We start from the raw sequence: 13001 nt of genomic DNA, 5'->3' as shown, positions 1-13001 counted from the left end.
CTCAAAGCTTATAAATCTTATTTGTTAAATAGGTTAATAACATCCTTAATCAGCTAAAATAGAGCAGCTGCTCTTAGTATACTCAACTCATAGTATTAATACCCCCTCCCTCAACCTCAGTCTTAGCACAGAGGTAAGTAAATGTTATTGTAAAAGGAACACTGCAAAAAACAGGACAAAGTATTTATTAGCTTCTTCATTAAATTTTGGGTTCATTGCTTTTTACCTGATACACAAGAGAAACTTCTGGGTTTAGGTCCTATTTAAATATGACCATATATTCTCTATCTCCATCCACTTCCTCAATATTTAAAAAAATACATTAATATGAAACATACTATTAAATCCTAGTCCACACATAATAGACTATTTTCAAGTGTAAAACATACAATACATTAAAGCAACATCCTGAAGCCAGGCATATCAGTAGCACAAGTGAAAGTAAACAAGTTATTCTTTGTTAAATTAAAAGTTAAAAAAAAGCAATACAGGCCAATCTCCAACTCTTTAATTTAATTTCTGCTTTATATAAGTTGGTTGTTTACCTGCTAATGGCTTGTTCCTCATCTGTTATTCCAGTCTCCCTGAATGCCCTGTTTGATTCCTCCAAACTCAAGGCAATTGCCCTCTGAAGATCATCTTTATCATCTCCAGTGAGATCAATCACATCTGAAAAGCAAAACTATCTTTCTCAAAATTAAAAGTGAAACAGAATGAAAGGTAAGTCTTACTGTAGAGGAGAGAGAGCCCACGTGGATTGCTGAGCACCATTCCAGTCCATCCCTCCTGGCCCTACACTCTTCCAACCACTAACCCTGCTAACAGCTCCCTTCTGCCTTCAAGCCAGATAAAAGCCTCACCAGCCTGCTCTTGCTAAGATATGAAGTCTCCCTTTCTCCTAATGTTCTTAAGTTTCACAAAGCTCTGGGACAAATTTAGGAATCCATGGTTTGTGAAAGACCTCTTGCAGCAATACACTTAAATGCATTACTTCAGCCACTGTAATCAGTTGTTTCAGGGAACACATGAAGAAGAGAACCTTCCTTAAAGAGAATACTGTAACTGGGCATAGATGTTTTTCCCTCCTCATGAAGGAACACATATAGAGTTTTCCCAACACAGCCCCAAATTCTACAAGTATTTCTGTGCCCTGGTGAGCCAAATACTTTCACATCGTTTCATAACATGTGGGAGAGTGCATTACTCAACCTAATTATTTTCTATCCTGTCTGTGCATTCCTTTTCTGAACATATTTAAATCCAATTCCTGTCTCCTGGAATTCTCCCATCTCAACACGAGAACTAAGAAAACAAATACTGAAGACAAAATGAGGATCCAAACTTGGATACCTGCAGAATGCTGGATGGGCTACTGCTGGGTAATGAAGATGAAAACAACCTTATTTCTGCCTTCTTCTCCAGTTCCTATTATCTAAGGAATCAAATACTAATGTCCTGCATAAATCTCCTTGTTTCCTGAGGGCAACCACAGCACTCCCACTCCCAAGTAAGGTGGGATTCCACAACACACAACAGCATAAGTCATCCCCCCATCAGGCACAGCCAACAGCGATGTCCATCAACTGCACAAGATCTTCAGAAAAGCCAAGGTTATCATGATTTCAAGGGGCAAAAGTCTCATTTTGCAAGTCAGCCAAACAGAAAGAGAGGGGAAGTGCAAAAGAGAGTTTTAAGTGCAATATTAGACAGGCATACACACAGAGCATTGGCTGATTTCAGTCTCCCTCCTCCAAGGCCAAAGTTTACCCAAAGAGTTAAGAAAGGGACTTGCCTCCAGCTTGAGGTTTGGCCTTTAGAAGCTGAAAGACTCTGGGAGAAAGAGATACAGCTTCAAAACTACCAGGTGTTCACAAAGAGGGATGAGAGGCTGGTCTGCATTTCTCTTTCCACAGGCCAACTCAATCGTACCCTAAGAGCTTCTCAGTCTAGCTTCTGACTTTCCTCCTGGATGGGCTGACTTACTGTAGAGACTGCAGCTTCCCTTGTTTCCCTGGGGTTCCTTTTTTTGTGATGTTTCTCACTGGATCAAAACAAAACACTGAACTTCGTATACAAAAATCACTGCCATAGTTGTGTATGAACTCAAAATGGGATGACCTGTCCTTGCAGGAAGCTGAAACCAAAAAGAAGTTGTAAAAGAAGCTTCTCTGTTAACACCAGCATCTTCAAAACCTAGTATGGAAAAACACTATGACCATAAAAGCAGCACATCCTAATTTTATTCTTATGTCTTCTACAATCAGCTCAGATGTTCCAGCATAAAAAAAAAGGATATTTCAACTCAAGATGCCCAAAATGCTCCTTCGGAAGTACTAAAGCAATTAGAACCACCACCAGAAGTCTCACCCAGAGAGGTTTTAATATATGAGCTGCCATGTTGAGAACAATGTAATTTGGGCTAAAATAACACCTCAACCTCGGTCACATATAAGCATGGCTCTGTTCTACAGCCTGAAAGCAGGAGAAAGGCTAGAAAGGTTGACAGCAATTGAGAGGATCCCCTCACCACATGCACTACCTATTATGGTCTGAAATGTAGTGTTTGCGTTGTATTTTCTACACATTTGCAAGGAGTCACACACAGAACCTCATCTCCCTTGAAGACATCTGTTTTTCTGAAAGTAGTAATAGTAGGCACAACTGAAGATGGAGTAAAGTCTCAACCCAGCAGCCACATGTGCTGATGGAGAAGCATGGATTACTCCCATCACTTCCTTACAGAGAAATATTCCTTTAGCTAGTCTCTATTCAGGTGAGAGTGATGAAATTTTTATACAACAATAAAGACAGTTAGATTAAGAAGTAAGATCTTTTATATGGGGAGTATTTTCTAGAAAAGAACTAATAACTTAGCTGAAACTTATGTGTTTAACAAAACCTCCCACTTTTATACAAAAATCTATCCAGATCAACTCCAACTCAGACTTCCATTGAAATATTCAACTTCTTTGCACCTCCTTAGCTCCTAATCTTTATTAATCTATACCACCACTCTATGTGTTCAGAATTTTATTGTCATTCATATTACCAGTGATTATATCATTTTAATATTAAAACCTCAAATTCTTGACTTCTGCTTGCTTTCAGAAAGCAGATGAACACAATGGTTTGTTTTGGCATGCAAGGGTTTTGGAGCAGGCAGTACAGGATTCTCCTTAAAAATGTTCTTTTCACATATACATTGCCCCTGATTTGCATGAAAAAAAGACAATACAGTGAAGACCTGCTGCCAGATATTACCACCACATGTGAGTGGTGCAATGGATTTATGCCACGGAAAGTTTATCCAGCATAATTTATGTTGAAAAAATATATTTCTAAATATCAGCTAATCCATGGTAACCTACTCCATGCAAGCTTTTAGTTCATAGCACGTGTAAAATCAAAATGTTTGGGAGATTTAAGCTAATGTATTTTAGCTCGTGTTTGCTGTAGTTGGAGGAGGTTCAAGGTCTTTTTCAGCATCTCAGCTGACACAGTAACTCATTAAGCTGAAACAGCTCATGTATGACTTGAATCCCAAATCATAGATTATAAAGAAGAGATCTCAATAGAAGTCATCACAGAAGGGTACCAGTCTGACACTAAACTCCTCTTTCTAAAAAACTAAAAATAAATATATATATATTACCTTGTCTGAATAGTTTCCATTCCTGTCAGATGGTTATAGATTATACAAGTGTGCATATACTGCATGAAATTAATGCAGGTGGGTTTTTTCTTGCTTTTGTTTTAAAATACCTTCATATTTTGTAAATTCTTACACTGGAATGTTTATTTTATAGCAATTAGTAGTAGAAATCATTCATGAAACTGAGCTACTTAAGTTTCCTATCTGACCAACAGATTTCTGTGTTCCACGTATGAGTTTGAAGAAAAAAAGATGACTTTTACCCAAAGTATTTATCAGACACACAAGCCTTCTGTGATAGGCTGAAGGATGCATTTCATAAAGATGTAAGAATAATGCCACTTGTCCAAATGTATAGTTACCTGGCTTTAGTTTACACATGCTGATTTTGTAATACTCCTCTCATTTAGGCCACAGAACATTTTAATTCTCACTGGCTCATCCTCATAAAGGTACTTCTCACCATATGTCACATAGCCTTAGAAAATGCAAACCTTCTTAACCAGGCCATGACTATTAAATAAACAAAAAAGTTTGCTTATGAAGAAATTCTCTATGAATGAAGAAACTGCTCATCAAAACAGTCTGTTCATGTTTATTCAGCTACAATTAACATGCATAATTAATCATTTGTTTTACTAGGAAATGTATTCTTGGTTTACAGCATTATTATATAACAATGTGTGCTTCTGGTGCATAAGATTCAGAGAGTTTGACATTGTTTGTAATTCTACAAAGCAATTTAAGTTGTATATTGAAATTTGTGACAAATATACTAGTGTATATATAATAAATGCACTCACTATATCATATTTCTTCCTTCTCTAAAATAACTTCTTATTAATCTGTTTACTTAGGAAGTTTCTATCATCATTTAAATAAATGGTTCTTATTTGGTTATTGCCTAGGTTATTAAAATAATTACTGTGTTATTGACTTGTTATTTATACGAGGAAGAAGCAGAGAGTAGGAGCTTCAGACTTAAGGAGTCTGGGAAACTCAGCATGAGGGACAGATCTGAAGTAGCAACTGGTCCCAGGGACAGTCAATAAACATCCACAGTGATGCAACAATTGGAACAGGGAGAGAAAAACAAAGGGGCAGCCCAATGGATAGGTGTCAAGTATGAAAATCCAGCAAGATTCCAATTTCAACACATCAACAATATAAAAAGAATAAAAAGGAAGTTAAGACTACACCCATTTTATTTATTACGAGCAGAGTTAAGCAGAGTTAAGTTCTACTATCCATTCTGAGATGTTAAACTCAAGATGGTCTTGGGCTTCTACGTGAAGATGTAAAGGAATTTAGGTGGCTGTATATGCCCATTTTGGTTAAAACTGGATGAGGGGAGAAAACACAGCATTGCAGCATCTACTCAGCCAAGTCAAACAGCTTTACTAATGCACGAGCCAGTAATGTTTGCCACCACTGTCTTACACTTTCCTCTTCTCAGCTGCATTTACAATGTCCTACAACGATAACACCTTAAACTGATGGCTCTCACATGGACAGTGATGGAAAAGAGACAAGTAATCATTGCACAAAGGAACGAGTGAATCTGTAAGATTAAAGGAGGACCTCAAGGTACAAGACTCCTGACATTTTGAAGCAGGGACCCTGCCATACCAAGCTAGAGACACTCCCAGGCACCTGGATGGAGATGACACAAATAATCCCCAAAATAGAAGGAAATGTCATGAAGACACAGAGTAATGGCTGAGTTAGGTAAGGTGACAGAAGAAGGCAGTGTCAAATTCCACTCACAGAAACAATGAACGCACAGCTGTAGAATGAGGACTGACTGGGACTTGTGCCAAGAAGGACCTAGGACCTACAGCCAATTCATGTTCAATCTGCAATTCACATCACAGCACAGAAGAAAATATGATGTGTTTCACTTTTGTCAGAGTACTATATGGATATTTATAGATTCACCCATTTTTCTTAAAAACCAAGCTGAGTGTTTTCAGAGCCACAGTTCAGAAAAAAGGCAGAACTATCAAAGAGAGCCTAGAAGAGAAGGAAAAAAATGACAATAGAGATAGGAAATGCATCCAAATACTCAGAAAGAATTTGGGCTGTTTAGATTAGGTCTGAGAAAAAACACTATCTTCGAGCATGCAACACTTCATCTGAGATAAAAGGAATGAAGTGTACTATAATTTCCACCGGGGACAGCACAAGGAGTAAAGGACTTAACCTGAAGCAAGAAGGATTTAGGCAAGACATTAGGAGTCTAAAAGTAAGGAAGTAAGCACCAAAACAAACTACCCCATAAACTTTTCAGAGTCTCTAGAATGGAATGGTTTGTAAGAAATATAATATAAACATCACTTTGGGAGATTTTAGGTGCAGTTAGGTCTAAAGTCTACCTTATTGTGAAGGGCTGACAGAACGACTTTTGAAATCCATCCAAAGGCTTAAACTCCAAGAACAGGAAGATACAAAAAGCCGGAGGCAATGAAGTCTACAATCCTCAAAATTGCTGTGTGTGGCATTTAATAGTTATATTGGACTATGACCTTATAAAAGGGCTTGAAATCTTTTGTTTTGGCTATGGAATGTGCAATTACAAAGACTAATAATTCCGTTTTAGTGAAAAATAACTTGGAGTTTTCAAAACAAGAGAAGAAGAGAATGTGTCTTGACAGCTGCTTCATTTGAAGACAGTACAACTTCTAAAATACATGTCTTCTCTTCATTCTGCTGCTTCCTTTAACCCTGAGTTCTGTAAGTTCCTCCAACAGGAGGAAAACTGACACATGCTTAGCAATGCAACAGTTCTGTTCTGCAGCCATAGATGAAATACACCAAAAAAAAAAAAGTTTCTAGAGAAATCAATAAAGTAAAAATATTGGAAAGCACTACTAAACTTCTACTGATTTGCTTTAACTGCAATGTCTAGGATTTACTCTACTAAATGGAACCTTCGAATGATCTTAGATTAAAAGGAATGCATCTCTCCATTGCGAGACTAATGCTTAAGCACCTTCTGCTCACTAACAGATTGCAGGAAGGGAAAAAAAATCCAAAATATTGAAACCACCTTTGCAAAGGATCAGATAAAGTATGCATCACTCTTGATGTGAAAAAATGGCACTTGCAGGTGCTTGCACATGCCATTTTGAACAGGCAAAAAGGCAAGCACCATGAGCAACACTGATTGTGCAAGTCAGTCTTTGCTTTAAAGACAGAGTAGATTTTATTCAAACTCGTTAATATTTTTGCAGCTGCTGAAATGTTGCATTTGCTAACAAGAGAAATCAGATTTTCTTATACTTCCTACCATACAGGATGGAATTCTCAATTAGTTCATGACCACTGTCAGTTTTGTAAGAGCCAGTACACAATCCAGGCTAATTGCTGGCTGCTAAGCTATACAGAAGCATTTTTATTTTACCCCTTAACTAAGAAACCATTTCAAAGAAATGCAGTCAGTCAAGCTTGCAGAACACATCTGATATACCTTTATGTGAGGAATACATTCAACAGGCTTTGCAAGTGATTGGCATAAAAGACAGATCTGATATTTATCTGTGACTCATTCCCAGTTTGGATGCTTTACCTTGGCCGGACAGCAAAGCTCAGTGACTCATGGCATCGTAAGTTCCAAAAGCACAGAGGTATTTAAGCAGTAAGGAACAGTAAGGGTTGAGTTATAATTAATTCATGTAATTACACCTATGTGGGATAATAAAGGGAGTCAAAACTGAAAGACAAGATACTGTCAGCAACTCAGCAGAGTCACTGAGAACTGCTAATAAGTGTTCTTTGCAGAAGTGAGTGTTGATGGTTGAAGCCATCGCTGCTGAATGTGTTTTCCATCTATGCCCACCCTCCCATTCTCTTCTCACAAGTCATCTGCTCTCTTTCAAGATACTCCCTTACATGACAACATGACAGTACTGTCTAACATGGCCCTGAAACTGGTTCATTTTAAGTGTACTGCATTTTTTAAATCCATAATCCAAATAATTACAGGCAAAGAGATTACAACAAAAGAACTGTAGGTTTCCTCCAGAAGCTTTCATTAGATCTCTACAGGGGCCTTGGGGGAGCTCTATGCTCACACTGGTTTAGGCTTTTGTTCTGCTGTAAGTGTTCAATTCTTGCTCTGTAAGTTCTCCAACATGAAGAAAAGTCATCTAAGGTGCCTTTATCTCATAACATGTTTTCACTCTAAAATGGCAAAGGCTGGCAAAGGGTTCTCATCTTTGTTGTCAGTGAGGACCTGACCAGACATTAAAGATGTTAAAAAAAAAAATAAAAAAAATCTACTTTCCTACAACAGTTGCAGCTTCTTGGCTACTGACTTGTAGTGGTGTGTAACTGTAAGGAATCTGGGTCTGCCTTCAGCCCTCCAGAAGAGAGAATCCTGAAATGCATCTTGCAATATATAACTCAAGACCTACTCTTCCCAGTTTGACTATCAGTCATGGGTAATGTAGACTCTGCAGGCTTGATTCATATCCCTTGTCACCTCATATCTTCAGTAAGGTTGCACAGCACAGTAAGTGACAGCAAAACTAAACAATTCTATTAATGGGATTGCTATTAAATCTAATTAAACACAGATTCCAAGAGAATCCAGCTTACTGTCCCACTGCCACAGTAGCTCTTGAGTACTACAGACTATGAAGCAGTGGTAAGTTTGTAGAAAATAGTCTCCATTTCCTCAATGGCAATTTTCTGCTATTGAAAATTAAATATATGGCACAGGGCTTGTGTGGGTTTTCTTTCCAAGCAAATGAAAAGAAAAAGAAAAATCATATGAAAAACCCCAAACCGCCCCCCACAACTTAGTACAGGGATAATACAACTACCTATAATGTACTCAGGGCATTTTATACGGGGTTGCTAGTAATACCAAGGATTACAAAGCAGTTTTCAGATCTGAGATGCTGAGAATAAACTCAACTCTAATTAAAAAAAAAAAAGTTAAAAAACTGTTAATGTCAAGGTTCTAGAGACAGAAAGACAATTGTACAATTGATAAGGAGATCTCGCTAAACTTTATGATGGTGCCACCATAGCCAGACCAATATTAGGGAAACAAAGATGTAAAAAAATCCTACCATTCTAAATAATTATACTCATTTAATAAAATCTATATAGATGTACTAAATACATGGTCAAAGTATCAATACAGAATTAAAATATTCTACATCCACATTTAGAATTGTGAAATGTAACTACAGTATTAGGAAACTTAAATTTTACAGAAATAAATCCCTCTACAAAACATTCTTTGCCTTTTTCTTTCATGTTATTTACCATATTAATTTGCAGAATACATTTAACAATTTTTCTCCCCATAAAAATAACTGTGCATTAAAGCAAAGAAATAGGACCTGCCAGGCTCAGAAAAATGCAGGTTGTGGCACCTCCTGTATCAACTAAACAAAACTGTTTAAAAATAGGTATATTTAATGTTTATTTCACATATAAAATACCTACTCTTTTATTTACAAAATTCACACTTAACCTCTCACTTCTCCCTTTTGGAAAGTCATCCCTATCAGGGAGAAGCTACTCTTAAGCATATTAAGCTTTAGCATATTAAGACAGACATTGACAGACTCTTCTACTATTTTATTTTAACGGAAGAGTACCCAGCTTTTGCCCTAAATTATTTACTGCATGACCCCAAAATAAATCTTATATGTGGGGGGAAAAAAAAGGGAAAAAATATGGAAAACCCAGTTATTCACCCTCAAATATTCAGTACCATACATATAGGTAAAGGTAATGCTTAAAGACAGCTCAAATTAAAAAAAACACCAAAAAACCCCCCACTAAAATAAGGAAAGAAATACATAATAACCTAAAAACTGATAAATAAGAATTATCAGCAGATTAACAGTCATTTCAGAGGCAAGGTTTTAGTTTCCTTGCATTTAAACTAAATTTATGAAAAGAAAAAATACCTACTGGTGTCTGCCTGGCTGCCCACACTGATGTATCTGTCATTTCCAGGAAGGGCTGTTTGGTAGTAAGTTGCCTCCTCTAGCTGGGGAACCTTGGCATTCTTCGCAGTGAGGAAAGCCACGGCCAACTCCAGATTACCATTGCTGTCCTTTAAGCATCAAGAAAGGAAGAAGTGAGAGTCCCCTCAACCTTTTTAAATTTTTCTTTAAACAAAGGACATCATAAGAAACTTCAAACCAATGACACGCTGTACTGGCAGGGAAAATACTGACTAGAAAAGACAGTTTCCAAACTTGACATGTTCTGCATATTTCACTGTTTTTAACCGAAATGAAGATAAAACATCATATAAAAATTTACTTTGTTAGAGTTCTACTTATTTCAGAACAAAAATTAAAGGTCTTGTAAGGTAGGTCAACCTCTCAACAAACATAACCAGCACAATGACAGACCAACACGAACCAGGTGAGTTCTGAAAATCTACCATATCCTTTTTAAACTGCTTTTGAAGAGCAGTTGTGCACACAACTTACACTCAATCTGAAGCAACAACTCTCTCTCTCTCTGTATATATGTATGTGATTTAAATTACTAAATCCTCATTTACCATGTATAAAGGGCTAAAAAGTTCTGCTTTAGGGAGATCGGGCATTTTTAAAATTTTAGATAGATATATAAATAGTGGGAAACAGAACAGAGAGACCTGCCATTCTTTACTTGCATCAAAAGAACTCTTCTGTGCTGTAAAAGAAATAGTGATGGTTGAAAAAACAGTGAGACAACACCAAATTAGCAAAGGGTGGTAATTTCAAGCAGAGTTCTTCACTCTACATACTGAGCTGGGCCTGTGAATGACAGAAAATAACTACACCTTGACAAGAAAACAACACTTAATTCTTCAGGAGGTGACCAGTTGTAGTAGCACCAATATATCTCAAAACACTTTAGACAAAGGTTAGAGGCAAGTCATAACATGTCTATCTTTTCATCTTTGGTCACCTGACTAATTATTATGTCAGTACCAAAAGAGATCAAGGTTCCTTCTAAAGTGAACAAGCCATCATTATTAGCTATTTCCCCCCCCCCCCCCCCGAATAAATTCAAGCTGGGAATGGAAATGAAGGAATAAGAGATAAGAGTAAGAAAGGGTGGAATTTATGGCTTTCATAAGCAGTTCAGAATTAAGATACATTCAGCTACAAGTCAGACACAGCCATCTTACCTTCAGTGCCTGCTGCAGTACCTGGATGTCATTGATACCGGTGATCTCCCTCAGCTGATTTAAAAATGTTTGCTGGTGCTAAAACAAAAACAGATCATCACAATAAGTTAAGAGCCCAATAACAGCAAAAATAACATTAAAAGTATCTCCATATGAGGTTTATGCACTAAAAAGGAGTAGAACCTTTGTTACACAAGTTTGTCTTAGTTTCTGCAACTTGGGCACTTTCGATTCCCAAATGTAAGAGTTTTGGTTGGTTGGTTTTGAGATTCAGTGGGGTTTTTTTTTAAACAGAAAAATGGATGATGGGTGAGCTTATGCAGCTCAGGTTTAATAAACCCATATAAAGCCACAGTTGGCCCTCCAAAACAAATAAAACTCCAAAGCTTGGTCTTTGGAGGCAATAGGGGGAGTAGATAACTGAACTCCAACCAAAACCAATTTCTTCAACTCCCATTTACTCTCAACCCCATTATTTCCTTAACATATAGAACTCTCAGCCATTCCAATCACAGAGCCAAGAAATTAATCTTTACTGATCACTGAGGTGTTCTAAGAGGAATACTACAAAAATGTCTATACTGAGTTTCTCAAGGCTGAAGCAGAACTTTACAAATCCATCTTAACCGCCTTCCTGCGCCAGTTGAATCCAGCTCTCCCAAATCACAACATCAGTCAGCATCTATGAATGAGTTCAAAGTAACATTCGGAATTGGAAAAGAATAAGAGGTTCTGGTTCTCTTAAATATTCACTCCATAAGAATTTTGAGGCTTGGTTTTGTTTTGCTTATTTAAATAAAAATCTGGTCCCACCCCTGTTTAGAGCCAAGAGATGATTCACTCTGCTCATGCTCTGGTATCACATCACAGAAGCAAAAAGCAAGGACTAGGCTGGAACAATCCTTGAACTCCTGTTAAACATTATAACCATCTTAACCATTAAAACCATGAAAACACAGAGGACTGACCATTGTTCCATACTAAAAAAATTCAATTGTTCCTTTGGCAGATGGGAAAAGGAGAAAAGCTTGTTGGTATTTGCAAGTGGTTTTTCTTTTTTTGTTCTTTGCCCACCACATCCTGAACTCAAAACAATAATTTCAACTATTAAAGAGAAGGTTTTTGTAAAGTACAGGGTTTTGTTTGTAAGACAAAAAGCGTATTTCCTATCGGGACAAATAAACATTCTCCTGCTACTCTCCAAATTCAATTTAAAATAACAACTATAATTGTCTTGAGGCTACTTCTAAAATACTTATCTTTAAAACGAATTATCTGGAATCAAATATTCAAATACCCTTATTCTCTCCTTATCACAGCTCTGTATAGAGAAGGAAATTAAGAGCTGCCTGAATGCTGAATTCCCCAGTGTGAAATGAACCTGGCAGGCACTACTTCATGCCCTAATAAGTTGAAATAGAAGGCGTATAGTTCAGGATGTTTATGAATTACATACACAATCTTCCCTTCATTTATGATCCTAAGGGACACTGCTAACAGTCCAATTTGCCTTTTTTTTTTTCTCTTTTCCTTTTAAAACCCCTGCTGTTGGCACAAGAAAAGTGAAGTGATGCAGGAAAACAAACTCCCACTCTATCCCCAACCCTCACCCCCTCGTTTGTTTACTCTGTGCATTTCACTGCACTGTACAAAGCCATGACTTGTTTCCCCTATGAAGTTGCTTTCCTGCCCCTGGGTTTGGCAAGAAGCAAAGAAAAAAAATGAGTATTTGGGAAAAATAATTACAACAGCATTAAAATTGGCAGGAGCAATTCAAGGGCATGGCAGTAAAGTGGATTTCTTTTTTTATTTGCCACCAATGTGATGGTTAACAAAACAGAAAATAGTTTCACTATAAATTATTATAACAACAAGTTATAACAGATTTCTGTATCTTCCACAGTATATACAACACTTGGAAAGGCTGACTGGGGGATATTCATTGTTCATACACACTGGGAAAAGACAGAAGAAACAGTTTACCAGCAAACAATCTCTTAGCAGTTCAAAATATTGGCTGTTAATTTATGAGCACAGCTGTGACTTATAAACCTAGACATCTGTAGTTTATATCCACATTTCAGTATTCCCGTGTCAAGCTGTGGTTCAAGGCCCCCTTCCCAAGGACATACACATTTAACAGATCAGAACCGGGCCCAGGGATGCTCCTTTCTCATCCAGAGATGATTTAAGCAC

The 13001-nt window shown here is 37.3% G+C and overlaps 1 protein-coding gene across 2 annotated transcripts in view; it reads right to left on the bottom strand.

Annotated features, from left to right (window-relative positions):
- The window catches only part of USP25 (ubiquitin specific peptidase 25), a 69672-nt gene extending 58789 nt beyond the window's left edge, over window positions 1-10883 (bottom strand). For both annotated transcript variants that reach the window (XM_027680876.1, XM_027680877.1), the window contains exons 1-3: window positions 10806-10883; window positions 9587-9731; window positions 546-669 (exon numbers count right to left, since the gene is read on the bottom strand). The gene's annotated coding sequence lies outside the window, so the exon portion shown is untranslated. The remainder of the gene's footprint in view (window positions 1-545; window positions 670-9586; window positions 9732-10805) is intronic.
- Window positions 10884-13001: the final 2118 nt, after the last annotated feature.

Source organism: Neopelma chrysocephalum, unplaced genomic scaffold, assembly GCF_003984885.1.
Source record: "Neopelma chrysocephalum unplaced genomic scaffold, ASM398488v2 Primary Assembly neopelma1_60, whole genome shotgun sequence".
NCBI lineage: Eukaryota > Metazoa > Chordata > Aves > Passeriformes > Pipridae > Neopelma > Neopelma chrysocephalum.
This window is presented reverse-complemented; position numbering and strand designations above follow the sequence as displayed.